General features: G+C 39.4%; 1 long non-coding RNA gene across 1 annotated transcript; it reads left to right on the forward strand.

The window, feature by feature from the left end:
- Positions 1-244: 244 nt before the first annotated feature.
- LOC140682295 (uncharacterized) lies at positions 245-2,339 on the forward strand. The gene is made up of 2 exons (XR_012053818.1): positions 245-430; positions 2,046-2,339. It is a non-coding gene; the product is annotated as an uncharacterized lncRNA (long non-coding RNA).
- The last annotated feature ends 10,426 nt before the right edge of the window (positions 2,340-12,765 follow it).

Here is a 12,765-nt window from a genome sequence, read left to right on the forward strand (position 1 = left end):
TACATACATTTTTTAAACTCTGCATATCACAGGGGTTTTTCTTCAGTGCTACTGCTGGGATCACTTTTTTTCTCCTGGGGGATAAAAAGAGTCAGTAGGTGAAAACAACACAGCCTCTCAAATCTATGTAAGCCCAAAGGGTTAAATTTTATCTTCACTTTCAATTATTCCTATTATCAATTAAGCCAAAGAAATAACAATCACTAACCTACCCTTATCTGACATTAGCATGTACCCAGCTCAATGGGCTTTATAAGCAGGAGCTTGGGCTCCCAGCTGCTGTGCAGCAGGCAGGCTGCATTTGTGCTCCTTTTACTGACACAGGAGCTAAAGCAGAAAAAGAAATTGTGCACCTGCTGGTAATCCCCCCAAACTCCAAAGAAACATTATCAGAATGCAAGAACAGCTGGAAAGGGGAAGGACAGTAAAGGTAAGACTGTGGGGTTTAATACAACTCCCTGAAAGTGTGTGAAGGACTCTGAGATGAGCAGAGAAAAAGACATGTCAGAAAGTTGGGGGTTTGCTGTTTTCTTGGTGGGTTTGTTTGGTTTTTTGGGGTTTTTTTTTTCAGTCAGGATGGGAAATCACACTTCTTTTCAGGGAAAAAAAAAAAAAAAAAAGTCATGCTCAGTTCTGACTCAAGAAAATTAGTAGAAATTTGAATTTTCTTTGAGTTGCCCTTCTTCCATCCAGATGAGCACAATGCTTACCCCATACTGTAAATTCATCCTAGCAGATGAGAAGATTCATCAGGCTGTCCTGCAGGGAACAGTGTGCAGGGGCCTCATAACTAAAATCACGTCTGATCACTTTGAAGCCTCCAGCCCAGGCACAGCAGGGTCATGGGAGGAGTCTGCCAGCATCAGCCCAGGACAAGAACTGAAGGGGTGCCTCGGGCTCTGCAGTGAAAGGCTTTTGCCTGGTTGGTTGTCACACCTATAACATTCACTTTCATCTAAACACAGGTGGAAAAGAGCCTTCCTCAAGACAAATAATCTGCTGTTTCTCAGACAACCCTTACTGCCAGTCGTACACCAAAATAAACATTTCTTGTACTTACTGATGCTATTCCCAAATGATGTTTTATGAAATTTGGTATGAAATCTAGTCCTTTCAATGTAAAGCAGCAATAAGTTCTAACAAAATGCATAACAAATGAATAAACTTATGATGTGATCCAAACAATACACGGAATTTAGTCAAACTAGTGCCTGTGAAGTGACCTGAAACTCTGTCCAGGATTTATAATTTCTATAAATTGGCAGTGGTAGGAGTCAGCTGAAAACATGAAACAGTTGAATGCTTTTGTTAAAACCATTTAACACTGTATTTCTCATTTCAATTAAACAATCATAGCTATAAATTTTCTGCAGGAGGCATTATTTCCCACACAGTCCAGAAATTACCTCTGGGACTTCATTTTCCTCCAGACAAAGCATGGATTCTTTTGCAGTGTATGTGAATATATGTGTGTGAGAGTGCAGTTCATAATGCAATAGATTGTTTGGCCTCCTGCAGTTCACAAATAATAGAAGGAAGTTCCTTTGTTCACTACAATGACATCTTTCTGTAGTAAAAAAATAAACCTATTTACAATTTGGAGTAGGGGGCCAGCATTTCATTAACTACTTTTCTCAGACCAGAACCAGGAATATTTATGGGATTTAAGAAAATGGTGTCATGTCATGTAAATGTCTTAATAATGAAAATAAACATTGCTAAATGGTTAAAGAGACTGTGTCTGAGACAATGGCTTTATTCAATGTGATGACTATAAGTTTATGTCAGTGCTGGTGCTACAGGTGAGAGATGCAAACCACCATAAGGAAATAAACAGCCAATTGTTCAGTTTCTACTGCCTCTCGCTTGCTGCCACCTATGGCAAAGCTCCTTAGCAAAAGAGGATTTTATTATTATTTATTATTATTGTGCTGCCCCCAGGGACTGGCTCACAGGGTTCAGTTTGGTGACTTCTGTGTGTTTATCATAACTCCATTAGCAGAATGGTGACTTGAACATTTCTACCCTTTCTCTCTTTTGTTTAGATTGCCAGCTCTTCCCAGCAGAGTGCTTGAGAGAAAAGACCCCTGGTAACATACCCAGAATTTCTTTTAAAAGCTGAAAGAAGTGGCAAAGGACAGGCTACAGAGTCAGCATGAGATTCCCTGTAAATACAGACAAATTTTCTTGTTCACCTATCAGAACACAGAAAAATAATGTAAAAACCTCTGCAAATGCTGATCATGTTAATACAATAATGACAACTTAAAATAGATCCATTTCCTGAGGACAGATTACTAAAATTAACATAATTTAATAAAATTTCAACAGAACAAAAATTTTAAATGAAACTGTTTATGTCTTTGCATCCCTATTCAGCCTTCCCAAAAAAAAAAAACCACATAGTTTGAACTTTGCAATTTTGATCATTTTTATGCCACCACTTTTAAAAATAATATCCTATTACAAACAATACTATATTGAAAAAACAAATCACAATGAAACGTGAACGTATGCAGCCTTTTTGTCATTTGTGGAATTTCTACAATTTTACATTTTTCCACCAGGAATTCACTTGACTAAGATTTTATCTTAACTTTTGGTCCTGGGAACCAAACAATGGGAAACTCAAGAAAGCAATAACCTGTGGACTGAAAAATGAGATAAGCTTAAAAAAAAAATCCACAAAAAAACCACAAAAACTGCACTATAAATGTATTGAGACATAGAATTAGTGACAATTTTCATTTCTGTTAAAGGCCTGGTGTGGAATAGTTAAAGACTATCCCCCAGCATGAAGGTTCTTGGTATAGAGCACAAACCCTGTGTGGAGGGAAGACAAGAATTTTCAAGCCCTGCTAATGGTACATGACCATCACCATTTTTTCACATCATTGTGACCACTGTGTTATCACCTACCCACGTCAGATAAAAACTTTCCCAGGACATTGCTGCAACAAGGAATGACAGAAATGATGGAGGCAGGCAGGGAGCAGCACTCTGCTCCTTTCCTAGCAGCTGTCAGAACCAACTGCTGGAGCAGATGAAATGTAAACTGCAGCTCTGTCACACATACTTTTGAGATGTGATGTCCTGGCCAAAGAAGGATACAAGCTTGTTTATCTTTAAAAAGAGACAAGAACACTGACCTTGAAGATCAGATCAAGTATAAAGTGGCCTAAAACAACAAACAAAATGGATGTCATATCTCCAAGATTCATTCCTCAGCTTTACACATAAAACCCATAAGTGATTCTGGAGAGGCTGAGCCTGTGAAATGCTATTGAGAGCTCAGAGGCCAGTAAACTGCCAGCGGAATTTTGGATGCTCAGCACCTTCCAGGATCACTCTGATGGGAAAAAAAAAAAAAGAAAAGCAAAATATCCCATTAGATTAAAATCAGAGAGCTTAATACTGATAGCAACATGCTGCTCTATCATGCTTTTAATGGACTTATTTTTGGAGCAAGAGAGACTTGCCCTCAGCTGAGGAGGGCAAGGTTAGGAAACACTTAAGCACACTGGGCACACACAAGTCCTTGGGATCTGATGGGATGCAGCCATGAGAGCTGAGGAAGCTGGCTGGTGGCCTTGCCTGATTAGCTCTGAAAGGTTATGGCAATTGGAAGAGCTTCCTGAGGAATGGGGAAAAAAAACAGTGTCACCTCTGTCTTCACAAAGAGAAAGGGGGAGGATCTAAAGAACTGCAGGTTTTTCAACCTCGCCTGTATCCTTACAAATCTGGTGAAGCAAATAATCCTGGAATCCTTTTTCAGATACATGCACGATATAAAGGATATCAGGGGCAGTCAGGATGAATTTCCAAAGGGAATGCCTGACCAATCTGAGTGGATGCCAGGAGAGCAAGGGATGGTGTTTATTTGGCACTCACATAACACACCCCTGAATAAACAGTTTAAATACAGGTCAGATACATAACAGGGAGGTGGATTGAATACTGGCTGAATGGGTGAGCCCAGAAAAGTGTCACAAGCCACAGAAAGTGCAGCTGGAAGCCAACCACTGGTGATGGATCTGATAGCATGTCCTTGCCTTTTAACCCCTTCCTTAATGTCCTGGGAAATGGGGCAGAGGACACCTGTAGTGAGTTTATAGATGACATGAAAAATAGAGGAATGAGTTGTGTACAAGATGGTTGTGTTGGTGTGCAGAGGGACTTGAGCAGATTTTGAAGACATTGAAGATGTGATCATATCAGCATCATGCTGGGCAACCCACTCTGAGTGACCCTGCTTGTACTTTTCTAACTTGACCAATTCTGTGGCTCTATAACCTGAGATTAGTTGTGAAAGTATTTCCACAAAGAAACAACAAGAAACCCCCAGATAATAGGTAAGAATAAGTAAAACCATGACAATACCTTCATCCTCTAAATTGCCTGCAAGATCCAGGCAAGTAATGACTATTTTTAAAAATATTTGCCTGTCGGTTACTCTATTTATTTATTTATTCCAGCCAGCTTGGTGATCCTGCCATATCCAGCTCCTAAGCAAAAGTATGCATCTGCAATTCATGAGTGCAAATTTTAATCTCAAGCTTAAATAGTAATGCAAAACAAATTTTAAATCTTGCTTCCACAAGCAGTTCTTCTAGAAACATTGGACCAGAATTAAGTTTGCACAGGAAAGGATATAAAATCTTAGAGATTGTGATCAGTTGTAAACAATAAACACAGTTTGAACTCCAGAGCTTTAAGATTAAAACAGCTGACATAGAGAAAACAGAATTCTTCCCAAGTAGAGGTGGTTTTCTATGCCTTTAGGAAAAAACTCCATAGGAGTCGGTTTTGCTTATTACTTACACTTACTAGAGCTGCAGATGCATATTTAATAATTATTACTTATTAATATTACGCTATCTGCAGCCATAGTAGGCACATTTTTATGTATGTTATATATTTTATGCATATGTTATACACACATTTTCATACCTACAGAACTTGTGACTCACCTCAGCCTCACACAAACTGGCAAACCTGCACTAGCAACATCTCATGCCTACTCCAACAAGTCACACTTATTTGTTTTAAACTTCTTTAACAAATTAGTGTTACAATCACTGGATAACAAAGACTGGATTGCAATATCTGTACCTGCACTGTTCTCAACTTAACTGCAAATAAAGTTCAAGGATCTTTCCACAGACCACACCTACACTCAACACAAGGTGTACCTTTAGCTAGGTAAAATTTATCCCCATAAAAAGAAAATGCATCTTTTCAGGATTTATGAGGCACTTACATCATAAGGTTTGTGCTGAGCCACTGTACAGGGGTGTGTTTGACCCTTGGTCTGCTCAAGGGCGTGGGTTACAATTCAGAAGTCTCAGGTCAGGGGTGGATTTAGCTTAAGGTCTCATCTGCCTTGAAATCAATGACAAAATAAAAAGAGCTATCCATACATTTTTGAACTCAGGGGAAAAAAAATCACTGCTGCAGAAAAAAATGGAAGATAAATTATGGGGTTTTTTTTCCATTGAAGGTTCCTTGGTATAAATATGAATGGCATAAGGAAGAGAGAAAAGATACAGTGCATGGCAAGATTTTGAGACTTTCAGATCAAGGACTGCAAGCTCTGTATCAGTCCTTCCACAGCCTCTCTTTTGAGGGATACCAAAATTTGCTCTTATGCTGCAGATCTGCTTCACATTTCCCATCCTATAACCCTACACTACAAAAATTCAGCACACAGGAAAATGAGGAGTCACAGTGAGAGAAGGGAACAGTGCTCAAGGATTTCATTAGTGTTGTGTTGATTTGATTTACACAGGGCAATACAAAACCACATGTATTGCTCATCAGTTCACAAAGGAAATAAGCAGTAGACCCAAACCACCACTTTGTCAAAAAGAAAAATCAAACAACAGTGAGGCAGAAGATTTTTGCAGTATAAAATGTTTGTAATGGAACCTGTAATTTTCCAGAGATCTTTTTGTTTGCACATATTCCAGATAGAAACTCTGCAGGAAGATCTACAGCTTCCATCTTCATGGATTTTCTATGATGAGACAAAAGCAATAAACTGTAGGGATAATATAATAAACTATAACCTTCTGTGTAGAAAATGTGCACTTGTACCATTGAGTGAGGATAATTAGCACAGAAATTCTTATTAAGACCAGTCTGGCAAGCTGGGTTGTTCCAACACATTTATCCATTTGTTCCCTAATAGCACAGAATCTACCTAGTGAAATAATACTCTGAAAAGATCAAGTTTGAAAAAGTAAACTGTAATTCACTTAGATTTTTCATTTAAAAAAAAAGGAAGGAAAGCAGAAAAGTGGACATGATTTCTTGCTCTACTTTCTCATTCAGGCTGATATATTACTCAGCACAAAGAATCAGGAATTACTTATAGGGATTTATCTTTACACAGAAAGAAATAGTTAATCAGTATTGTTTATTTTGTTGGAGAGAACAGTTAATTGTACACTTAACTGTAAAGCAGCCAAACCTCTATTGTGTTCAGCTATAACAAAGTGTATAAAAAACACACCACAAAGTTCAGGCAGAGACGTCAGCAGAACCACTGAGGTGTTATGTCCAATAGATCTGAAAATCAAGAAAGCTGGGAGCAAATGAAGCTTCCACTGAAGGCACATTCTTAGCCCTTATAGCCCAACTTTTAGTTGACTTAAAAGTACAGCTAGTCAGAGCTGATATAAAGTTCAAGGAATATTGAAATACATTATAGGAAAGTTATATTAATATTTTTAAATCACTTGTTGCTTCCAAAAGGAAACAAATGACAGTTCAGGAACCATCCTACAAAATTTTGCTGGCAAGAATCTAAATAGATGCTGAAAGAAACCTTATGGCATCTTGAAGGATTGCAGGTGTTAGAACTACATTCTTGAGGTACAGTTCATCCTACCACTAATTTTTCTTCAAGCATTAAGTTTTACTTGCTTTATTAATTAAATCTTGTTGGCTTAATTTTTAATATACTTAGCCTTATACTCTGAAAGATTCTAGTGTTTCTCTAATAATGAAGTTTAACATCTAGAAGGGAATTGTACAGGTGTGTAAACTTTATTGAAGACAGTGCCCTATAATGACAAAAAGCAGGCACTGACCCCTGCAGGAATAAAAATGACCCCAAGAACAAGACTTCTCAGTTCTAAGACATTTCCATTCAATACTGGCAGTCCACAGAATATTCCTAAAGTATACAAAATACCCAAAAATAATTGGTCTAAATCCTGCAGGTTTCTATCTCCACCAGCAACCTAAATTTTAAAAGCTGACAATTTAAAAGGAATGGAAAAATAATAGTTAGCTCCTTTTGACCTTGAAACTTATCATGTTTTTTTATTATTTTTAATTATTAACATCCAGCTTCCCAGAAAAACTAAAGTCTCTCTGTTATATTGTTAGTTTAACTCCCAAATGTTTTATTTTCAAGAGTAGATGTGAAGTCACATATGAAACTGAGCTAAACAAAGACCTTTGAAGCACATAAAGGTAAACCTTATAGAATGATTAAGTTTGTTGACCAGGACAGAACCTTTCAGAATGAACCCTGGCCAGCTGGCAAAAAATATATTCATTATTCTTGTGATTAGAGGGATCTGTATTGAAAGATATTTATCTCCTCAGAGGAACAGAGACAAGATCAGCTGCAGACTTGTAAGGAGAGGGGTAAGGGCTGCAGTTCATAGCAGATGTGAGCACAGATCTTGAACATTTCTGCCTATTTAAGCTGAGAGATGGTTGCACAAGCAGCCCGAGTGTACTTCTAACAAGGAAATGCTTTTACAATATCACAAAAAAAGGCTTAAAATTTGATCATTTAGTCCTGCTTTAATGTCACATCAGCTCATACAAACATAACAAGCATCCCATTTAGGGTCCCTTTGAACTGCAGCATAGGACTGGGAGAACTAAAGAGTCAGCTTCCAAAGGTTAGCTTGCATTCCAGGGAACATTTGGCTGGTTCAGAGCTTATCACCCTGTAATGAAAGGTGTGAATAATTAACATTCCCAAACTGGGTTGAGATCAGCCATTTCCAGTGTGGATAACAATGTGCTCTGGGAAGAACAGAGTTCCTCCAGCACATGATGCAGAGGCTAGATAACAGTGCCAAGGAGTCTGATTTAAAGCCAGGTAAGTCTGAATGAGGTGCCTTTACATCTGACTACAGCAGACACAAGGGTGTAGGGGAGAACCAAAGCCTGTACAATTCAGTATGTTCAAAAAAACCCAGAACCCTGTGGAAATGTACAGTGGTGCCTTTCATAGTGGAAATGTCACTGCTCTAACAGTGCAGAAGCTTGTAAAAGAAAGCTTAAGTGTCAAAGATCAGAAAAAAGCTCTACCACGTCAGCCTCAACCATAAATCCTCTAGCTCAAAGCCCCACTGAAATCACAGACAAATTGTATCGTTAAATTGCAATTACTATTGGATGTGGTGGTCAATTATTCCCCATATTCACAGTAGATAAAAGTTTTCTATTGAAACTGTTCTTTCTACAAAAGAGATGATAGAAACATCCATTGTTCTGTTTAAATGCTGTAGAAATTGATGCCAAGAAAAACAGTTGTGCCTGGCTGACATTGGAGGTAATTTGGCAAGCTGCCATGAAGTTTTACTGTGTGCCCCAATTTATTGCTGTGTATACAAAGCCACCCCATAAGCCAAAAGCTATGCTAAACTAAAACAACCTTGTATTCTCTGCAGAAGAATAGAAGGTGACAGAGAACCAGTGCATTTTTCAGCATTGAAGCATATGATGAGAAACTATTTTCTACCAGAGTACAACCATTGGAATGCTTTTGTGGTAGAGAACTTTTTGTTTTGGTAAGTTTTAAAGACTGTAGGTCATCTGGAGACTGTTTCCAACTCAGGAAGTTTTTGAGTATGTGGTTAGACCACAAAGTGATCTAAAACACTTTAAGAAAATGTGGTTTCTTTTTCCTCCTAAATTTCTTTATGTCACATTTGTCAACAAACACATCACAGCACAAAAGGCATGTGATCCCACAGCAAGATGCCTTTAGGAGCTGGCATTCTCATCCAAGACTCCCCTAAACCCCATCATCTTGATGGCCAACATATCCCTTACCATGAACCTACATAAGCTTCATCACACCACTCTGAAACAGTGCAATTAACCCCAGGGGTAAAGAGGCAAAGGCAGGAGGGCATTGTTTCATGAAGCTAAAAAATCAGTGAAAGCCTCCTGAACTCATCAACCAGCAGAGGTACACCAGAAATGTTTCATGGACACAAGGACAAGTAGAATACTTGCAGGTAGAGTGAGGAAATTTTTCATTTATCCCTTGACCAGAACACCTGAATTGCTTTAGGAAAGACTGGCAGTGTTCTAAGGCTCATAAGAGGCAGAAAGCAAGGAAACCTCTCCTCTGTTGTCAAAACAGTTTGTACCTCAGAAATATTCTATAATCACTATCCCTGCTGAAAATCCATTTTGCTAAGCTCAGCTACTCCAAAATTATGATCAGGGCTTCTAAAAATTATGGGATTGAAAAATGGCAAGACTGTAAGAAAAACATCCCTGAACACTGAGGTCATGGAAGTTGGCATTACCAGTGTTGAAGTTCTGCTTTCAAGTGAGAGGGAGGCCAGGCTGGTTAGAGCAGTACAAGTCCCTGCTGCCCTGATCACCATCTGGTTCAGCTTCTGAGATCAAATCTTCTCTGCAATTAACTCCTCTACTTCAAAGAAAATGATTCAAAAGAACTTGTAATTGAACTGTAACATTGAAACTAGCGATGTTATCATTTGAAGGGTAAATAAGATTTCTTTCCAATACCAGATAGACAAAATAATCTTAATTTGGTTTTGCATATCTATTTAATATATCTATAAGGAGTTACACTATCTGTTGTTTCTCATAATGACTCAAATTATTCATAGCTTCGCTTTATAAAATGCAACTTAATTCTCTCCATAACAGAACTTTGGTTAGGATGATGGAAGTTGCCAAACTCATCTGTCCATACAATCCAAATATCGAATATTAAAAATTTGCTTATTTCAAACAAAGAGAAAATAAAACACTAATAGTTGACAGAAACATAAAACACAGACACTGAGTACACAAATGTATTTAACATCTAACTAGCTGTATAATAATTTGATGGATCCCAGATGCTGCAGTAAAGCAAGGCAAGAACTTAACTATGCAACTTATTTGACACAGATATATATTATTTAAATTTACTCCTGCAATAACAGTGAAAAGGACAGGTTATGAGTTTCAGCCTGAATTTCCTACATACACCAGAAACCACAGTCCTGTCAGTAAGCCACCTCAGTGGTCAAAAATAAAAGGTGCTCTAGTATTTACTGTGAGAAAGTAAGACTTTCCCAGATAGCCTACAAGAAAAGAAATTCCACTTTTTTTTTCTTCCAAAGTACATTAATTAGAAAGGCCCCTGAAAGAGGACCTGAACTCCTGTTTTTGCTCAGGATGCTCTGAGAACTTTCACAGAGCAATCTTCACATTGGAGTTATGTAAACAAATCAAATCCATAAACCACTCCAGGCCTGCCAGGGCTACAAGCACAGCAAAGGTTTGAGGTAGGATGGTCAAAGATCCACTCCCACTTAAAGCCTGGTCTAGCAGCAATGAGGCAGGAGAATAGGGAACAGGAGAACATGGAGAGTGGGAATGGGGAACGAAGAACATCAGACTTCTGAGAAGGGAAAGGCTCCACGTTTTCTCCGGGTGACAAAACTTAGAGACAGCCGGCATGTTCTCTGAAGGTAGCATGAAATGTATTTACAGAAGGACCAGCATTATCCAATACTTTGTGTGGCCATAAAATCCTTCAGACTGCAGTCTGTGTACCTGTAGAACACCCAGATATATATAGTGTTCAGCTGCTGTATCAGAAAGGGGGAAAGGAGACACAGAGAAAAAAAGTTTTGTGCTACATCTCTGCACAGATTGCATTGGGGTTTTCTCAAACTAATCTGGAGGAAAGCACAGAGCTCAGGTAAATCTCAAATCTGTCTTACCTGTAGGTTCAAGTAGCTATAAAGGGTCTTCTTTAGGCCACTTGCCCTAGTGCTGGAAGCAGTGTTGGTAACACAGGGATGTTTCAGCTCTTGCTCACACAGAGCCAAAGCCTTTCCTGCCCCTCACCCACCAGTGGGGGGCTGGGGGTGCCCAGGGAGTTGGGAGGGGACACAGCCAGGATCGCTGATCCCAATTAACCAATTGTCCCAGACCATATAGATCATGCTCAGTATATAAAGCTGGGGAAGAAGGAGGAAGAGAAGATGTCCAAAGTGATGGCTTTTGTGTCCCCAGGTAAGCATTACACGTGATGGAGCCTTGCTGTCCTGGAGATTGCTGAACACGTGCCTGCCCTTGGGATGTGGATAAGGAATTCCTTGTTTTGCTTTGCTTGTGTGTAGAGCATTTACTCTAGCTCTTAAATCCATGAGTTTTCTCCCTTTTACCCTTCCAACTCTCTCCCCTACCCCACTGGGAATAAGTGAGCAAGCAGCTGTGTGGTGCTTAGTTGCTGTCTGAGGTTAAACCATGACAGGTTTTTTCTCCTTCAACCTATTTAATTAAATTAAATAATATCATATGACAAAAAAAATCTAATACCACATCTCCTTTAGGACTCCCTAGGGAAGCAATGTGCTTTTAGTTGTGCTTCTTAACAGATACCTGCAGAGTTGTCATTTCCTCAAGTGCAGCTCACAGATGTTCTCAAACTGACTTCAACCCCTTGCATCACATTTGGCATTGGGACAGCTACAGAAGTCATCACCCCCTGCCTCTCTTCTGCCAGAGGTTACCATAATCCCAGCAAGGATGAGGCAGGATGGGAGATGTGCAGTACTACCAGAGTCCAGGAATTATTAGCTGAAATGATGTGACGAGTCAAAAAACAAACTGCAGATGCACAGGTGCTACTTTGTGTGCCCAAAATGCTGGGTAAGGACCCAACCAGCTGGCACACACCAAGCTCTGCCCCATCACCACTATTGCTTCCACTATTCCAGGGTTTAAAACAGCAACTGAATACCTCTGTATACCTTCCTAATACTGCTTCAACTATAGATTACCAGTTCCAAAAGAAAAAAAGAAAACGGGAAATTTAGGAGTGAAAACATAGGCAACTATATAAAAAAACCTTCAACTGAAATTTAAACATTAAAAACACATGAAAATACCAGTGATTACTCATCATCGCTACATTGTCTAGTTTACAAGGTTTGCTAAAAAGTCTCTAGGTAGTTGAAGAATTCATCCTTATAAGGTATAACTCAAGGTCATGCACATATGTTAATAAGGTAATTGTGGTTGAGAACTTAAACCTGACTAAAAAACCTAGAAATTGTTCCATAACCTAGGACTCAAAGATTCTATTTTTTTAGATTTCCTATTTTTGATAGGAAACTGTCACAGGACATGTCACAGTCAAGACAGCCAGGATACACAGAGTAACCCCACACAAATTCAGAAGGCTTCACCCCAAGCACAGTAACACCTTACCTTTTCAGAAGGCTTCGGGTGTCTGCCCACACAGAGTAACACCATACCCCATCAGCAGGCTGCAGCATCTGCCCTTCCTGCCCTGCAGCCCAGCCTTTCACAGCCCTGATGCTGATGCCCTGCACCTGTGAGCCCTCTGTCCCCTCTGGGGTTGGTCAGTGCCCCTGGGCACTCCATGGCTCATTACCTTCAATATCATTCACCTGTCCTGCACAGCTGGAGCCAGGCAGGGATGAGAATGGGCCCCAGCCCCACTCCCAACCA

Source organism: Taeniopygia guttata, chromosome 1A, assembly GCF_048771995.1.
Source record: "Taeniopygia guttata chromosome 1A, bTaeGut7.mat, whole genome shotgun sequence".
In the NCBI taxonomy this organism is placed as follows: Eukaryota; Metazoa; Chordata; class Aves; order Passeriformes; family Estrildidae; genus Taeniopygia; species Taeniopygia guttata.